Source organism: Vicugna pacos, chromosome 1, assembly GCF_048564905.1.
Source record: "Vicugna pacos chromosome 1, VicPac4, whole genome shotgun sequence".
NCBI lineage: Eukaryota > Metazoa > Chordata > Mammalia > Artiodactyla > Camelidae > Vicugna > Vicugna pacos.
Genome location: NC_132987.1, coordinates 95,809,464 through 95,829,255, shown reverse-complemented (window position 1 = coordinate 95,829,255; position 19,792 = coordinate 95,809,464). Strand labels below are relative to the sequence as shown.

General features: G+C 36.0%; 1 long non-coding RNA gene across 1 annotated transcript in view; it reads right to left on the bottom strand.

Moving 5' to 3' along the window:
- Positions 1-3,512: 3,512 nt before the first annotated feature.
- The window catches only part of LOC140699333 (uncharacterized), a 73,288-nt gene continuing 57,008 nt past the window's right edge, over positions 3,513-19,792 (bottom strand). Inside the window, exons 3-4 of the long non-coding RNA XR_012077437.1 lie at positions 9,057-9,137; positions 3,513-3,571 (exon numbers count right to left, since the gene is read on the bottom strand). This is a non-coding gene — a long non-coding RNA (uncharacterized lncRNA). The remainder of the gene's footprint in view (positions 3,572-9,056; positions 9,138-19,792) is intronic.

Genomic DNA, 19,792 nt, shown 5'->3' with positions numbered 1-19,792 from the left:
CTGAAAAAAAGTTTGAGGGGAAAACACATATTGATCAGTACTAAGTAGTAAAAATTTATTGCCATGTTGTCAGTTGCCTTATTCCAGATCAATACAAATCTCACCAAAAGCTTCTTAAATGCAATAAGAATCTGACAAGACCTTTTTGTCACAGATTAGTGTTAGAGCAATGAAAGAGCCCCTAAGGAAAATTGTCTTTCTGGCTGAAATGCCAGCTGTATTCTGTTTCTGAAGTGTTCTATGTATGTTCGACATCTTTATTGATATTGTGGATGTCTAAAAACAAAAAAAGACCAGAACCTAAACATTTTGTGTGCAGAGTCAACGCAAAATGAGGATAATCTGAAATTTTAAATTTGGATTCATTGTTTCTATCAGAAACCCGTGATTTGATGCATATTACATTGCTGAGCAGAACTGGATTTTAACAGCCCCAAACCAATTAAATTCTGTAGCAGTTTTAGACTACTCCATCAGATAGGTTTTAAATTAATAAAAGAAAAGGTAATGTAATACTTTTAATAAGATTTAAGAATAGGTTAGCAATGCATTTGCTTTTCTTAAGAAGAAAAAAGGTTATAAATTGGATACAACTTAAATTTAGATTTCCCCAACAAAGCGTCTATATAGAATAGTGGAATCTAATTTGGAAATGCAGAAGGAGTTCTTCGGAACTCGAGACAAGCTGCATTTCATGAATTCTGATAACACTAGAATGTAGTCATCTTGGCAGTCCTGTAATGTCAGTTTGCATAAGTAAACCCACTGAGGCTTGCTTATTTTGGTACATGCTGCTCTTGGCACTTACAATTATTTGGACAGAGAGAAAGCACATGCATCTTCCGTGATATTTATGCGAATTTAATTTTATGATAGGTATCAATTTAACTGTGTGGAGATTTATCTTTTTCAAATAAAAGAAAAATCTGATTTTGGAACCTTTCACTTAAATCCATTATTTTAGCACCCCTTCCCTAGGCAGATACATTCAGGCATGGGTTGCGTGCCAATCTTGTTTTTTATCTGTGTCTCTTCTCTAGATTTTGGTCTTTGCAATCTCAGATACTGTTTTTTGTTAGTGCACCTGTATAGCTCTATTTACTATAATTTCTATTAATTGTTAGAATTAGTCTGATTTTAAGTATTATATCAATGTATATAAAACATCATACTAATAAACAATAGTGTTTTACAAACATAATATATAATATATATGACACAAAACAAGAACTATTATTCTAATCATTATATGTAATAAATGCATATCGTGTATGTATATACATATAAATTATATTGTATTATATGATGTTAATTTATATTATATTACATTATATTATATATCAGTGCCAATCAAAGCACAGTGACATTATTATGAAAACTACTACCATGATTTGAAGTTAATTTGTCCCAGTTGCTTTAAGGAATGCTGCTACCTTGCAGGAAATGTCAGAATTAAAGACAAGTTTACAGGATGGAAATATATTTTGCAAAGAACTTAAAATAGGTATTTATTTATTCTCACAATTCTTAGCCTCAAGGAAAACTATCCAAAGGGCTACTTTGAATATTATTTACTGGGATGTAGGACAACATGCTGAGAAGCACTGGGATGGTTTAGATTATCAGCAATATCAAAATGGACCTATCTTTTTTCTCTGATGGAGTTTAAAAGCCATTATTGGTGTCCCATTCCATATTAGTGGGCTCTAATATAAATATAAAGAAGCATATGGTTAATTATACAAAGACGCTTGTTGCTATATGGTGCTGTTACCTGGATCAAAGCTTTGGAACCCACTTTTATATAAAGATTTCAGTGAAGTTAGAGGACAACAAATCATATATAAGGAGTGTGGCTTTGAGGGAAAAGTATATCTGGCTTCCAGTGCAGGCTCTGTATTTGACTAGCTCTTGACCTTATGAAATTTACTTCAGCTCTTCGGCCGCAATTTCCTGAGTGTTAAGAACAGGAATAGTTACGACACACCTTTCTGAGGAAGTTTCCACTTCTGCCGTAGAGCCTTCATACGCTCTCCAACGAGAGAAACAGCGTATTCACGTGAGTCCTCCTTTATCCACTAATCACCATAAACTCGCTGCTTTCTGTCCTGTTTTAATTTCGTGTCCCTCCCCCTGAAATTTTATTTTTTCTCGTCTTTCTTAGCCACTAATTCCTAATCATTAGGCTTTGTAATCAGATCTTGAATTGGTCTCCTGGAGACAGGATGAGTTCCCCAGGAAAACCTGATTGCTTCCAGAAACCTCCAGACCAGAGATGAAATTGCAGCCTCTGCTGGAACAGAGCCACACCCTGTAGGTGACGTCTGCCTTGTTTCTGGTTGCCCTCACTACAAAGACAGAAAGTTGTGACAGAATTGGTGACCCTCAAAGCCTAAAATGGTTGCTATCTGACTGTCTACAGAAAAAGTTTGTGGACCTCTGGTCTAGACAATGGAGTGACAGTCTGGTTTTATGGTGAGTTGTTTCAAGTGGAGCCCGTCTTTATGGTAGAAGGAAGGAGTGCAAAACTAAACACCGGGTGCATCCGGCAACTACAGTGCCGCTGCTTTCATCACAGTCATTAAAAACCATTAGACAGACACAGGTCAAAGGACTAGATTAAAAAAATAAATAAAAGCTTTCAGTTGATCAAGTTAGGCACCAAACTCATGTATCCCTTCCTTATTCTAAAATAGTCTTCAAGTGGTAAGGAACTATTATTCTAACAAGAACATGTAGCACAAATCACACTTTGGACCACATTTTAATTTCCTATGGGGAATTCTGTCTACTTCTAAAATCATTCACAGATGATCTCTGCTTTCAAGCCCCAATTCCCAAAGACCTGAATTCCCACTTGGGTGGAGAAATCTTTAGCTAATAGTCTTAGTTCCTTTAAATTTTTGTTCCTTCCACTTAACGTGTACTTGATTCTGAAAAAGAAAAAAAAAAAGAATTGCGGTTTCTATTCTTGTAAATATAGCACCTTTTGTGACTACTAAAACTAATGTAAGAATCATTAAATAGGTGCATTTATTCATTGAGATATTATGCCCCTGTGGCTATGGACATGGAATAAATTAGGCTGAGCAGCCCTGCTCTCCCTAAGGGCCTCCAATTTGGTTGAAATATCTTTCTGCCTGAAGTCATATGGTTTAGAACCTAATCAAAATGTGTGGATTAGGATTCCTGAGCATTTTTGACAGTCTAGGGAATAAATAGGAATGAGAAAGGGAGTCTCTAGGTAGTTTTTATGTCAGTGCTTTTTTTCAGATACTGACAATAGTGAAAGAGGGATATAGCGCGTTTTAATTTCTTCTAAATCAAGTATGGCTTCTACAGATCATGTGTACGTCTCAGTATGTTTTGTAACTGCTGATAAAAGATAACCTGAGAGATGGAAATGACAAGAGAGCAGATTGATTTTTATACTCAAAAAATCATTTAAAAATTATTTATTTGGAGGTGACTTCTGGGACTTCCACTCTTAAAATAGTTTTAAGTGTTTCCATCCTGCTTCCTCTTAGATACAGACTGTTTCTTTATTCCTTCTTGAGCATACAAAAGCAGGCTGTTCAAAAAGAAATTAACAAACGTTTAAGAATAGTATTAAAAATGACTCCCATTACTAGATATAAAAAAGATTTAGAGAATTAGTGGATGATAAATATGGCACCTTGAACAGTAAACATTCTTTCTCAGAACACCACGATTTTGGTTATCTATTGCTATGTAAAGCCAACAACCAAATTTTAGTAGTTAAAAGCCTCAAAATCTTCACAATATATACAATTTTATGGGTCAGGAGTTTGAGCAGAGTCTATCAGGGATGACTTTTATGCCTCCAAAATTCCCTCTATTGGTCCTTAGCTGAGGGGATTCACATGGTTGTAAATGGACTTGACTGTATCCCTGGGTCTAGGGCTTCAGTTCTATCTGTCCTCTGGGACCCTTGGTTTTTCTCCACATGCTGTCTGCTAAGGAAGGAATGTTCAAGATGGTTTCTTCATTCATATTATGGGGACTGGGCTGGAATGAAGCTGGTGGCTCCTGGGCATCTGTCTTCCTTTTCAGGCCTCTCCACATGGGTAGCTTGGTCTTCGCCATGGCACGGCATCCTCAAGATAGTCAGACTTTTCCCATGACAGCTGGTTTCCCTCTGGGTCTTCCAAGAGACGCAGGTGAACAGCGCAAGGCTTTTTTTCCCATCCAGTCTCTGAAGCCACCTTCACAACATTATACATCAAGGAATGTGCCAAGTCCAGTTGGAATTCAAGGAGGGTGAGGAGGGTATAGTAATGGCATAAACATAGACCCAGGCATAGTGGAAAGGAAGTGCTGATTGTTGATCGTGGCCATACTTTGCTATTTGTTAGAGGAGTGAGAAACTTTTCTGATGACAACAATGACAGAAAGGAGGGAAAAGAACATGGGGTTTAGCAGTAGGGAGCCACAGACTGCATTTACATACTTTACCTTGACTTGATGGACATGACCTCATCTCTATGATCCTTAATTCCTTAGCTGGATACATAAACCATGGACCACCTGGTTGATACTACCTAAACTGGAGCTGCTATCTTATTTCCTCCTTAGGTTTATGATTTTGCTCTCTTTTCACAAAACAGAATTAAGACGAGCTATGTTGTTATTGCCTTTTTCACTTACTATTATTTTGTCTTTCTGCTCTTCTTCAAGCCCAAGTAGTAAAAATATCCTGAGAAACTGGTTAGAAGTACGGGTCTTTTCTCTTAAAACCAACGTTGCAAATATGCTTCTCCTTATGTGTTTGTAACCAAAGGAGATTTTTCTGTGGATGGCCTTGAGGTGTTAAAACAAGATTACTGAAAAATCTTATGTTACTTCATGAATTAGAGGAAGACTTGCAGCCTCGGTCAATGAAAAGGCATGTAGAGCAACGCTGAGGAACATCTGCTATGTGCTGTGGTGCCACTTGCACGTCATAAAACACATAGTGGGGATCAGCCACCCTGCAAAGGAAGCTTTCAGAATCCGGAACAAAACAGGTAACAGATGTTTCAGTCAGATGGTCAAACTAAAATATGTATTATAACTGGCATCCGAGGCAGAAAGTAAACAAGATTTATACCCTACATAGTGTTTTAATTACTCTGCATTCAGAAAAGTTTTCCTGTTAAATTTAGTACTCTTATTCAAAGATAGTGGCATCATTCCTGAAGATATCGGTGTTCTATGGAAAATCATGTTGTGACAGTATTATTTACTGCTACCGATCTGATTACATTTGATATAGAAAAAGCCCTTGCAAGAATTAATACAGAACTTTATATTTTTATGCCTAACTGGTAGATTATTTACTATAGTATCGAGTTAATTATCTTTAAGATTAACCTTTTCATTTTTTATCACTTAATTTTATATCATTTTTGTTGAGAGGTAATTGACATATAACACTGTATTTGTTTTGGGCATGAAACAAGGTGATTTGATCCATGCATATGTTGAGAAATGACCACAAGAAGTCTATTTAATACCCATCATCAAACATATTTATAAATTTTTTTCTTGTAATGAGAACTTTTAAGATCTACTCTTTTAACAGCTTTCAAATATGCAACACAGTGCTGCTAACTACAGTCACCATGCTGTGGCTGACTTATTTTATTACTGGAAGTTTGTATCTTTTGACCACCTTCATTAATTTCGCCTACCATGCCAGTTCCTACTTTTGGCAACCACCAATCTTTCCTCTGCATCTATGAATTTTTTTAACGTTCACATATTAAATGTTACAAACCTATATGTCACATACTGGTACCTTATTAGATGCAAAGATTTCACTTAGTAGTGGATCACAGTTGGTTGTTACTGGCTGTATTTTTGAACACTTAGCTCTCTCCTTTACTTGTATAAATATGCACATGCCAACCTCATAAAGAACCAGAGAGAATTTAGAAAATAACTAATAACACTTAAAAAACAGTGAGTATATGTTTTCTTCTGAACCACATCATAAGATACAAGATTTCCTAGACACTGCAGGACTTAACAGCACAACTGAGCATTATTATTCAGGCATGAGAAAAGGACAATGAAAATTGATTAATACACCGACAGGAAACAGTCCAGAAATTCTATTTATTTTACTGACCTGAAGAATAAAAAATTTAAGAGGCTTACTTAAGCTCCATGGCAAAAGTGTCCTAGCCGAGCTGCCTCTCATTAGGTCGCCCAGCAGCATCCTTTGTAAATCTGGTTAACCCCCAGGATTACTTTTACTCCTACTTACTTGGGAGCTCATTTTGAATGCTACTGCTGTGGCTGTAGCTGTCTTTTCCCATCTAAAAACTAGCGTTGATGATAATTGCCTAGTCTTTACATTGCTTAGTTTTCCAAGGAGTCTTTGACACGCCGCCTCTGTAATGTTTTCGCCAGCCGTCGTTTACATGGACTACCTCACGACTCACAAGTAATTGGACCTAACTGCAGGTGCACTCAAACCTTTACCATATCAAAACAAGAGGCCAGAAACCAATTGTGGCACAATGATTCCAGAAAGTCACAGCCACGTGACTGTATCAAGAAAAAAATAAATAAACTGACAAAAGGGAATGTCCTTTTTACATACATTGATCTCACTGAGTTCATCATAATAAGTTTCTCCTTCTTTGTTCCCAATAATGAAGCCTTGTCTTCTCAGAGTGGCTGCTTCCTCACAGCTACCCTCTGGGTCCTTTATTATAAAAACATTGCATCGTATCTTTCACAAGTGGATAAAGTATTTCATCCTTTATTAGCTTCTTTCCTCTATAGACAAAGTACAGCTGGTAAAGATGTCATTCTTGTTCTTTGGAACAAGTAGATTAGTCCATTTCCTCATGGGGTTTGGCAAAGTCCTTCAACAGACGTGACTGGCAGAGGAAGAGGCTGGAGATGCTAGCCCCAGGGAATAGACTGCTGACTTGATAAATCTTTGGGTCATAAAAGGTCATCTCTTTATGTCTGGAAGAAAGACTGTCTCACTAAAAAATATCAGCAAGAGATCTTTCTGCAGTGTAAAATGTAAAGAAAACAAACTAATACTGAATGAGTATTTGCATGCTGGTAACATGAATAGGCAGACAAACACAGGTATGATATTTTCAGTTGTAAATTCATTGTGAGTGATTTTTCAGACTTTAAAGTCATTGCTGCAGAAAAGCATATGCCTTTCCTATGTGTTTTGATTTTCAGTGGACTGTGTAGTGAATACACAGTGAACCCCTAAAATGGTCAATTTTTAGCAGAAGTAATTATAGGCACATCCTAAAAGTGCTACTTTGAAATCTAGGGGTAAAAAATACTAGAAATCACAGTGTTTCATAAAAGCTGCTAGAAATTAAAAGTCACAAGGATATTCGAGGTTGAACTACTTATTATTAATGAATTCATAAACCTCCCCATAACATTTGGCTGGAATATTTTCAGCTTGAAAAAGAACAGTAAAAACTGAGATTAAAAAACAAAAACAAAAGCAAAGCAGAATGACCCAACCAATTAGTCAGTCCCATTAGAAACACTCCACCACACCCACCATTCCTAAATTTAGGGAACAATCCTGTTTCTTCAATTTGCTTTTTTTTTTTTCCTCAAATCAATAAATTGAAGTATTCTAAGTATATGCTTGCAGTGCTTTGGCCATTAGGAAAATGCCAGTGATATTGCCAGAGAGTCTTTTTTGTTTTGTTTTGTTTATATTCCTACCTGGTTTTTTAACCATAGGCTGTGTCATGCCCCCTTAATGTCAGGGCCCTTTCCTTTATTCCCTGTGAATTAATCTCACATGCTAAGTCCTCAACACAGGAGCTGTGCCCTAGGAAATTTCATCAGTACTCCACACTGTGGTAATTCTTTGTCTGAAGAACAAAAGAGGGGCACAGGTTAACCCAAAAATAAGAGCTTTACTGTGAAAAGGAAGCAATTCCAGGCTGCGGACCCAGGCAAGGCTCGATCACAACAGCCCAAACTCCATTTAGCTATCTCAAAGTTTGCCATCTAATCTTAATATTATATATCTCCACATACAGACACAAATGCACACAGAGCTTGCTAGATTGTGGTCCCTGGCAAGAAAAATTCCAAAATAGGACGTTGTTTCTAGAATTTTAGACATTCAATATCTGGATGCACTCCCAGGATCCAACTGGAGTTTAAATATATATATTTATTACTATATAACTGTATACATATGTGTGTATATATATATGTGTATGTATATATATGTATATATATATATACACAAAAATTCTGTTGCAATTTTTTTAAAAGTGAGGCAAACATTTTACTCATAGATATAGATATACTGGGGGCAGTAAATCATCCTAAAATTTGGGCAATATGAGATCTGTATAGAGAACCAAAGTGTAAGGTTAGAATTTCATGAATGACTTCTGAGTGCAGGTAATGATAACAGGAGGAACAGCTAAAATTTTTGTTAAGCCCTTTATTTGCATCATCTCTAGTCCTTATACAGCCCTGTTCACCTATAACTACTTCGGTTTCACTGATGGCATCTGGAGCTGTTCAATGACTTGCCCTGTGTCACAAATATATACTTGGGTTTAATACCAAAATTCAAGGATGATAGAGTCAAATATTTTTGAAATAATATAGAAAGTGCTAATAAGAGAATACAATTATAAAGAAGGAGGCCAGAATTTTCTTGAGCGGAATATGTTTGTGGGTCAGTCTTTCACAGATTACAAGGACTGAAACACACATGAGGAATACAGTGTTTTTGCAACACTGTTATTTAGAATTGCTACCTGCAGGAGTGGAAGGAGCCTCAGAGGATGACTGTTTCTGGTAGTGTGAGTCTCTGAAGCTTAACTTAAAATAACAAGTTTATACTGTATAGCACAGGGGACTATGTTCAATATCTTATAGTAACCCATAATGAAAAGTATATGAAAAGGAATAATATGTACGTATGTATATGTATGACTGAAACATGATGCTGTACACAAGAAAATGAATTGACACAACATTGTAAACTGACTATACTTCAATTGAAAAAATAACATAAAATAACTTACGATGTTCTGTTCTGTTTGGGATGATTAGACGATGAATCTGGACAGTAAAAGAGGTCTCCATTCAAGAGTGAATTGAAATGACTGAAGGAGACAGACATAGAGACAGTGCATCTCAGAAAACGACTTATTTGAGCATCTCATTTCACACAAAGAAAATGAAGTCCCAGAGAGTTAAAACAGTCTTTGTGTGTCATTCTGTGTAGACTCTCCCTAGGAAATCTCACATGCTCCCTGTCATGCACATTGCTCACGTTTGAGCCAAGCAGAACTTCACAGCCTTCCTCCAAAGGCACACATGGCTGTCCCATCTGGTGGGAATTCCCTTTCTCCACTTGGCTTCCTAGAAAATTTCATCTCACTCTTGGGCACGGGGCCAAAAGTACAATGCATATTCTCAGTAAGATCAATTAATAAGCAAGTATATAAATAAAATGTAAAAATGAGCCATTTCTTCATATTATTATCAATTTCTTGTTGGTGGTTGGAAATAGGTGTCTATAGCTTAGTTTTGTAAATCTGCTGTGAAAATTAAAAGCAGTGGAGACAATGACTCAGAGGAACTTAGACATCAAAACGGCTGAGAACTGGGAAAGGAGCAGTGGACAAATACTCTTGGTTGGGCATCAAATAAAGGGCGATAAAAGATGAACATAGGGGCATGTCGATGGAATCTTAGCTGTGAGGCCAAGACAATTTAATGCTTTTTCTTAATTCCCACATATGCATAGGTAGATCCTCCATTATATGACATAACCTGATCCTGTTTCTGCCTTGTGTCACTTTGTATGTGCACAGCTGTGAATGATTTGTGAGAGAACGAAATCCATCCACACAGTGGCCATTGTGTGAAACAGCAAAGCAGTAACTTCCTGGAAGATACCAATGCTTTATTATTATCATTAGTATATTATTATTACTATTATTATAATTTTGTCTTTCATGGCTAACCAAAAAATTTCATTAGAGAAAAATCAAATCAAAATTTCAAAATGTTCAAGCCAGCAATAGTTAAAATGTTTTATATTTTTGTGAGAAAATTAGACATCAATTATGACTTAGTCTGTCTACAATTTGTAAGCATATTTAGCAGTTTAGGAAAAAATAAGGCTTTTTAACATTAGGACTATTAAATTTAGAAAAATAACACTAAAATGATACAAATTGTGACAAATACAAATGATCTCCAAGTCCCCACTTCCAATGGATGCTTTTCATCCTCCCTGTAATATGCATTTGCTACCATCTTTTTGGTATCTGTAAAAATCCAGAACTTTGCTTCTCTAAGCTATTTTGGAAGTTAGATGAGGTAACATATCAAGTGATACACAAATCTTTATAATTTTAATTTTACTTGTTGCACTTTAATGAAGAAAAAAAAAGAGATTGAAGAAGGTAAAATATATTAAATTACACTAAATTTTCTAAAATAAGACTCATACCTCTTAGAAAGATATAAGGGAAAGTTTATATTGATCCAAATAAAATTTATTCTCTACATCAAGAAATAAAGATACTCTAATTTTCTATTGATTACTTAGTAAAGCTTTAAAATAAATAGCAAATTTGATTGCAAATAAAAATGGTGTAAATTCTATTTCAAAAAGTCAAATAGAAAATCAATGTATTTTACACAATAGAATGTGATTTAAATAGTCATATATGTATCTTGCTTAATACTATAATAAATTAGTAAAGCAGTACACTGAATTTATTTTCCAACAAATTATAATTAGAAATGTAAATATCCTAATTAATAGTAGAAGGCACAGGCATTTTGTTACTTCATAAATAGGAACTAATTTAAATATATTCATGCACTGTAAACTGTTGCTTGGTTTCTGCTCACAGTAATTAGGCAACCATGAAATTAAAGGGAATAATGTGATTACATTTCCCATCACATTATAATTTTTTTAGGGTTGGAACAGGAGGAGTAACAGATAATAGAGTGTTATATTTTTGTTATATTTTCTCTTTCTACTGATTTAGTATGGTTTCTCAAAATGCATTTTATTTTATACTTAAACATACATGCCCAATTTCATCTACCTATTACATTTTATTTTAAATACAATTTTTAAAATAAATAATGCACAGGTTTTTCTGTTATCTCTAGATTTCTATTAATTACATGTCTAAAGCATAATTTTTAAAGGGTGAAAAAAGAGTTTGGCTAACCACGTCACCTTTCTGCGTCTGTGCTTAGTCCTCGCCTTTCCAGTGATACCTACCAAGGCCAAGGCAGTGATTACTGCAACCTGGCACCCCATCCCCACCAGCGGCACTAACTGGGTTTTCTTTCTAGAGCGTTGATCATCTTAAAATACACTATATAATTTACTTACTGGTTACCATCTGTCTCCCTCATGGTAAGCTTCTGGACAGCAAAGATCTTTGTCTTCTTATGACTATGTCCTAGCCTCATTTTACAGTGTTTATTTAAAAAATAGATACATCAGATAATATTGTTCCATTGGATCACATTTTGTTCATTTCCTATGTTAGGGTAATCAAATATAAAACATTCAGAACACTGTTTTGGACATAGCATGCATTTTAAGATTGTCTAGAAGCAGCACATTTTTCAATGGGATCTGCTTATTAAGGTTACAAATTTGAGATATGTCTCAAAAAGGAAAAAGTAAGATAGAATGCTTAGGAAATGCAGCTTCATTAATTAGTTGATAATTTTAATGGAAGCATCACTATCACTATTAAAAATCTGTCATGATAGGAAGTCTAGGGAATAACTGTGAGTTTTTGAAACTGTGTCTTCAGGTACTGCCGACAGAAGCAATGAATTTAGAAAGCCAAATAATGATTTTTCCTAATACTTCCTAATACATCCAGCTAGCTGGATCTAGAACTTCATCCCATCAGTGAGAGGGAAGTTTACATTAAAATGAACTGTATTTGACTATTGTACAGAAATAATAAGTTCGTCTGGGGTGTGTGGGGATGGGGCGGGGTAGGATGGTATGTGCTGCACACACATGCATATGTGTGCATGTGTGTACATGTGCATGTATGTGCACACTCAGTATCCTGGAACTTGGTGAAGAGCTCATAACCTGCCTGTGGCTCAGTCTGAAACCTTTAGAGGTGAAAATTGCCAGTCTCATCTGAGGAAAAAATCTGAATTATAAGCTTGGCTGTAGGACACGAAAGGATGGATTAAAAGGGAGTTGTTGACTTGTACACTCAGGTGTGGTGTCCACAGTGAGATCCAATACCATCAGATAAGAAATTCAGAAAGTGCTGAACAACATTCATAACTCTTAAGTATTTGTAAATTGTGTGGCTTCCCCCATTTCTATAATTTCTTTTTGAATTTCCTGTCACATTTCCAGTAATTATGGGTAGTAGAAGCCTTAAACTGAAATGCCTCCGTGCGCCTGCCTCCAACAGCTCTAAGGAAGAAATACATCATAGAATAAGCTTTCTACTTTCCAGCCAGACTTGGGAGAAAACAAAGTTTCCCAGGGTAAATTAGTTGGGGGCAGCTGTCCCACGCGGAAAAAAATCAGTAGTAGTCCTCATGTCTAGTAGTAGAGAGAGAAAAACTGGAGAGGGCCTGAGAAAGGACCCTGCACTTATTTCACTTTAAACTCTACTTGTAGTTTGCCACAATCTCTATCACCCCATATTACTCACAATAGTTCAGTTCATACATTTCATTCAACCACCTGAAACTTAGAGTTATGGGCTCTGTTTTCAGCAGTATGAACTCATTGTGGGACGTACACATGAAAATTCTGAGGAGGCAGGACTGGAAAGGAATAAATGATCGCCGTATCCTTCTCTAGAATCATTACCAATCATCTGTTACCAGAGCCTCATTACTACATTTGGCATAGTCCATTTTAGAAGAGAAAAATCAAACCGATCTTGCACAGAAAGCCACAAAGGTATTCCAAATTCTTTGAAGCAATGCAAATTGCTCTATCTGCTCAAATGTGGACTTTATCAACTCTGAACACATTTCATCACAGTATAGTTATTCTTCTGGAACCCAGGGCACAGTAGAGTGGTCAAACAGTCCCACTGGCAAATAAATAAATAAATGAGCTTTGGCCCTGAGCCTTTTTGAGTGTCAATTGACATTCAAACCCGGTAACTACCCATCATTTTCCTGGGAACGCTGTGAACGGGAGACTTATTTTCCTTGAGAGCCACTTAGAATTTTCTGTTGTGACCTTAGGGACTGCTTTTGTATTCCGCCACCTGGAGCTCTTTATTACAACTGCTTTTGCCTCCCTGACCCTGAGTTCCCTCTGAAGTTTCACCTTTCGGTCTCTACCAACCTGGAGCTCATTTTTCTCCTGCAGCTCCCAGGGCTGGTGGCTTTTGCTAAGAGGTGAGAAGGTGATTTTTCCTAGTGTTACAGCCTCTTAATTAGCCAGATTGGAGAATTTGCCCTCTAAGTTCCTCTCTCAAAAATCATGAAATAAGTCGCAGCAGGCTTGAGTCAACCCAGTGTGGCACTGAAAGTTCCCACCACTCACAACTGCCCCGCAGTCAATAAGCACACCGCATCAGAGGGTGTATGCTTAGCTGAGTCTGTTCTGATGGAAATTAGTTTTTCTGCATAGCCCAGGATGTGGTCCACGGGGTTAGAGAGAGTAATATTGTGAGAATTGAATATTTTATTCATATGTTGGTTTATCCTAAAAGACATTGATGCATTCGTTATAATTTGTGTTTAAAATAACCTCAGTTAATGAAATGTTTTAGAAGCTTATAGAGGCAAAGATCTTAAAAAACACACTTTAGGGTTGACTTCAGGGTCAAACTTATTTTAACCTGTTTTCTAGGTAAACGTAATTCCTATCACATGAAGACAATGCAGCAGAATCAACCCCGTGTTCTGTAATTGAAAGATTACAATTGAAAGATTTCCTTGAAGACAAATTTAAGAGATGGTTGCCTTTGAAGGTTGATGGCTATATTCACCTCTGCTCCTGGACGGGTCAGAGCTGCCAGCTGGTACCCAGGTAATGGAGCAGACTGATGTTTTCCCAACCCTTCTACTTGTTGTACAGGCTCAATCACATCAACCTACTACGATTTTGTCTGTATTTGTGGCTTCTCTCTTCTCCCAGGGTATAAAATTTTAATTATTCTACAGAAAATGTTTAGCTTGACTGATGATCTAACACAGGCAAATGAATTTGGAAAGCCTGTGTTCTAAATATTCATATACATACTTATCTATCGCAGGAAACTATAGATGACATTGTTTTAAGTTAAATTGTTGCTCTAAATGTAGAGAAGGTGAAATTATGAACCGTATTTTGTTAATTGTTCAATAGGTACATTTCGGATTTTCTTTTGTATGTCCTGAGAAGAATGTTTACCACAGCAGAGCTACAGCTTCAATGCTGCTAGAGGTTCGTGGAATGTCTTTTCTTAATTGTACTTTCTTTTCCCTCCTCTAATATTTCTACACTTTATCAGGTAGAAAATGAAAAAAAAATGAATTTAAATTACTGATGGCCCTTTTGTATAGTTTATTACCTATTGATTTACATTTTTAATTCTATATCTATCTCCATTTTGCAACTCCATTCTCTTTAAAGACTTCTCCCATTGCTCTTTGTTCTCCATTTTTATTAGATGATGAAGCATTGACTATAGTTTATTAATTTCAAAGCTTGTTTTCAATTTTTTTGCATTATAAAATAAGAAAATGTTCTTGAACTTTTGAAAAGGGTTTCTTTTTTGAAATAAAATATGTTAATTGAGGTTTAATGGCTTAAGCATATTGCACTGATTGTGGAAGGTCTTAGTCAGGTGTGAGCAAAAAATGCAAATTTACTTTCATTTTAAACTCATCCATTAAGGTTATATCCTTGGATTTTGTAACTAGCCCTCACCGACATTCATTAAAGAAAAATGCAAATAACAACCACACTGGAATATTATGCTACACCTAGCAATTTAGCAAAAATCCCTACATTTGATAATACATTCTGTTGGCAAGGCTGGGGAGAAAGAAGTATGCTCATATATTCCTGGTGGCCTGTAAGTTGGCTCTTCCACTATGAGAAATCTTTACAATACCTATCAATATAACAAATGTATATTCATTATGACCAGCAGTTCTGCTTCTGGGAATTTATCCTTCAGATACTCTTGGCACACATGCAGAAGACAAATGCTCAAGGTCAGTTATATGGGCATTGCTTGTAACAGTGAAGAATTGGAAAAAATCCAAATGTCTATCAGCAGAAGACCATTTAAATACATTTCAGTACATCAATGTGAAATAATATTGGGCAGCCCTAAAGAAGAATGAGAAAGGATTCTATTCACTTATAGGAAAAAAATAATTTACATTATAAAATGAAAAAAGCAAGACCTAGAAAAGGATATTTAATATGTTTATTTTATATAAAAAGGTGAAAAATAAGAATATATATCTGCATTTGGCTGAATTTGCATAAAATAACTATTATTTATTTACTGATACTTGAATGGGATCTAAGAATATGAAGGACAAAATAAGGAGTGAGATTTCTACTCTATTCCATTTGGCTCAAACATATCAGGTATATTAACTTATTATACACGCAAACACACGCATACAACAGGTTAGGAGAGAATGAAGGAGAAAATTTATCAGAAAACTTGTGATAACTCATGTTACTACAATTGAACAAAGAATTTTGTTCCAAGGAAATTTCTGTTATGATGGAAATATTTGTGTCTTGATTGTGGTGGTAGTTTCACAGGGGTATATATCCTTGAAAATTCACTGATTGGTACACTTTAAATTGATGCAGGTTACTAAATGTAAATCATACTTTAATAAAGTTTGTTGAAATAGCTTTATTCTGGGCCTCCAAAACTACTACTACTACTAATTTTTATTATATTTTATTACTATATAATATATAGTATTACAACTGTTAACTATTATTGTTATTATTAACCATATAGAGACCATTCTATCATATTGCCTTTAGTAGACATTGCTTCTAGTCACTACTTACATGAAATGGAAAGTATTTTTCCAAGCATAATGTTTGATCACATATGAAAGCATTTCTAAAGAGTGCTAAGGCAGTCTGATTTGATCTACGCTTATCAGCTCTTTGAAAGAGGGTCCACATAAGCATTCTGTCTATCTTAACCTAGTTCATTTTCTCTAAATGACTTCTCATGACCTGACATGCTATACATCATTAAGTATTTGTCCTCTCCTTTTAGAACGTAAGCTTTCTATGGACAAGGTCTTTGTTTAATTTGCTGCTCTGTCCTCTGCACCTGATGTCCCTAGGATGTAGCAGGTACTCTATAAATACTTGTTTAATCACTTCTTAAGAAATGGATTAAATATGTTAGAAAAAACTCTTACAAAAAGTTGCCATGTTGGAGAGTCAATTAAGACTCTAAATTAGCTTTAAACAGTTAGGATTCCCTCCAGCATTGGACTGAATCATCTTGTCTTTGACTGAGTTCCAGAGGAAGTGGTTGGCTAGTAGTTACAAAGGGAAAAAAAAAATGTACAGAAAATCATTGGAATTACACTCTAATAAAATGAGATGCTCCCTTTATGATCCATGGAAGTTGAGGCTGGCAGAGATAAGAGCAGATTCACCTATTCCTTTTCAGCTCATTTCTGGTTGTAAACTTATTAAACACCAGGTTTACTGGGAACCATCAACCATTTAACCAGCTCTGTCTCTCTTGTGTGTAGTCCGTTTAGTTTGCTTTGTGTGTGGGGGTGTGTGTGTGTGTGGTGTTTGGTGTGTTTGCTTGTTTTATGCCCACCCTAAAAGTTGAATTCCTGTATGTTAAATGCTTATTATAAAGGATCTCAACTACTAAAGATTTCATGATCATCCTGTTTTTTGACTGATTCATTTATTCAGTTATGTGTTTATTCAGCATATTTTTATCGAGACCTACTAAAAGCCAGGCACTGTTTCAGGCACAGGATGACCATCAGGGAATAAAAAGCCTGCAGTTGTCATCCAGGGTTCACATACTTATCAGGAAGACAGAAAATATACTTATAAATACATGCAATCAAGAAATGTTAAGTGCTAAGTTGATACACAAAGTGTATTTATCTAGTTATTATGTGGAAAATAGACTTGTAAGGGGATGAGTGAAAGCCACTGAGCCCTATGAGATTCCTGGAGAATTCAGGAGAGAAATGGCTTGGTCTGTATGAGTTAGGGTATTAGAAATGGTGAGAAGTAGTTGAACTCAGTGCATATCTTGAAGCTACAGTGGATATTCTAATGAATTGGATGTGGGGTCTGAGGGCGTAATAGGAATCATGAATGCCTCTTTATTTTGCTTAAAGTAAATAGTTTAAGGATGAGGGAGTTGAGTCTGTTTTGGTTATAAGTTTGACATGACTATTGGGCACCAAAGCAGGAATGTTGAGAGCAAAATTGGAAAAAGTGAAGTTTGATATTAGGAGAAAGTCAGTGCTGAAGATATTAATGTGGAATGTACTAGTTAATTAATATTAATTATTCTATTAATATGGGATGTATAGATGGCATTGTAAAGCTTGAGATTGTAAGAGATCATTTACAAAACAAGTGAAGCTAGAGAAGTAAGCGGTGAGAGGTGTGAGCCTTTGGCACTCCATCATTTAGAGGTTTAGGAAGAAAGAGAAGAGCCAGCAAAGGATTCTGAGGAAGAACAGCACCAAGAGAAGGAGTGGGTATCAAAGTCATGTAGGTATCTTCACCCCCTGCAATCTGCATTGCAACATCATTCACAATAGCCAAGACATTACAACCACCTAAGTGTCCATCAATGGATGAGTGGATAAAGAAAACATGGCTCATATACACAATGGAATATTAATCCGCCATAAAAAAATAAGAAAATCCTGCCATTTATGACAACATAGACTGACTTTAAGGGTATTATACTATATAAAATAAGTCACACAGGGAAAGACAATTGCTGAATGGTCATTTATATGTGGAATCTAAAAAAGTTGAACTATAGAAACAGACAGTAGCTGGGCAATGGGAAAAAAGAGATGTTAGTCAAAGTGTATAAACTTCCAGTTATGCGATTAATAAGTTATGGGGATCTAATGTACAGAATAATGATTATAGTTAATAGTACCGTGTTAGATACTTGAATGTTGCTAAGAAAGTAGATCTTAAATGTTCTCACTACAAAATAAAAAAGAAAGGTAATTATCTGTGGTGATGGGTTGTGAAAACTAACCTTACTATGGGACCCATCCCATGATATTTATGTGAATCAAATCATCACATTGTACATCTTAAACTTACACAGAGTTAAATGTTAATTAAATCTCAGTAAAGCTGGGGGAAAAAAAGACCGGCAAGAAAAACAAAACAGAATGAAAAAGCAACAGTGAATATATTGTCTTGGAAGCAAAATGAAGAAAATGCTTTAAAAAAAAAAAAGGATGATGTAAGAATCTGTATTAAATTCTGCAGAAATATGAATAAATTGAGATTGAGAAGTAACCATTGACTTAAATGAGATATTGGCATCTGTCAGTTTTAATCAAAGGGATCTCTGTGGACTGCTAGGGATTTACAGCTAATTAGAAAGTACTGATAAAAAAAAGAACTGGAGACAGATATTTTAGATAATTTTTTCAATAGCTTTGCCTTAAAGGTGATATAGCTATGTCTGTATTCCAGTTATCTATTGTCTTGTAAAAAACACTTCACAGGTCAGTGACTTAATCAGATAGTCATTATATTCTACCTCCAGGTTTAGCAGCTGGGAGATAGGCTGCTCTGGTTGGTTCAATAGAGCTGCACTCACACCCCCAGCACCTTAGCAGGGACTTTGGGAAGGCTGAGCTCAGCTGGGGCCCTTTCCCTTCCCCTTCCCCTTCCCATGTGGTTTCAGGACCTGTCCACCTGGTGTCTTCAGTAGGACAGTCAGCTCAGGCTCCAAGAGTGTGTATTTCAGGAGACAAGAAGAGGAACTTGCCAGTCTCTTTAGGTCTGAAGGGAAAGCCTGACACCATAAAAGTGTAAGAAACCTAGAAACTTACGTGGTGTCACTTCTGTGATATTTGATTGGTCAGAGCAGGTACAAAGACTGTGTAGTTTAAAGAGGAAGAGCCATAGACCACACCTCTCCATAGGAGAGTAGCTTAGTCAACCATAGTGTGTATTTGGAGTTTGTAAGGGAGGTTTTTCAAGATGGGAAATACTATATGGGAACATCAACCACCTCAGCTTGAGCTACACTTGGACTTGTTTTTGAAGCTCTCCTCCCTGTATTCAGTAGCACTGATTTTGTCTCCTACCATGACTGTGTCCACATGTCCAGTCTCAAGTCTGGCAGTTCCTCATACCATATACTTTTCCTTCCATGCTTTTGAGTACTTTCCCTATCCCTGCATATCTTCCTGCAAATCTGACTAACCAGTCATTTTATAGCTTTAAATTTACTTTCTTTGAGAACATTTCTTGATGATTCTGGGTAGACTTGAACAACCACTGCTCTCTCATAGACCATTACTTCTTCACAATTACACTACTTCACATTTTGTACCCAATTATAATTGTACCTTTATACCTCTTCCATCATTGTAACCTTCTTGAAGGCAAGGAGTGTGTCTTTTGAATCTAGTGCCTAACAGATAAAAATATCTGTGGAGTCACTGATTTTCCCCCACTAGATCCCTTTCTACATATTTCTCTTAACTAAATTCTAAGAGTACAAAGTGGTCAAATTCAGTTATAGGAAGCTTAATTCAAGAAGAT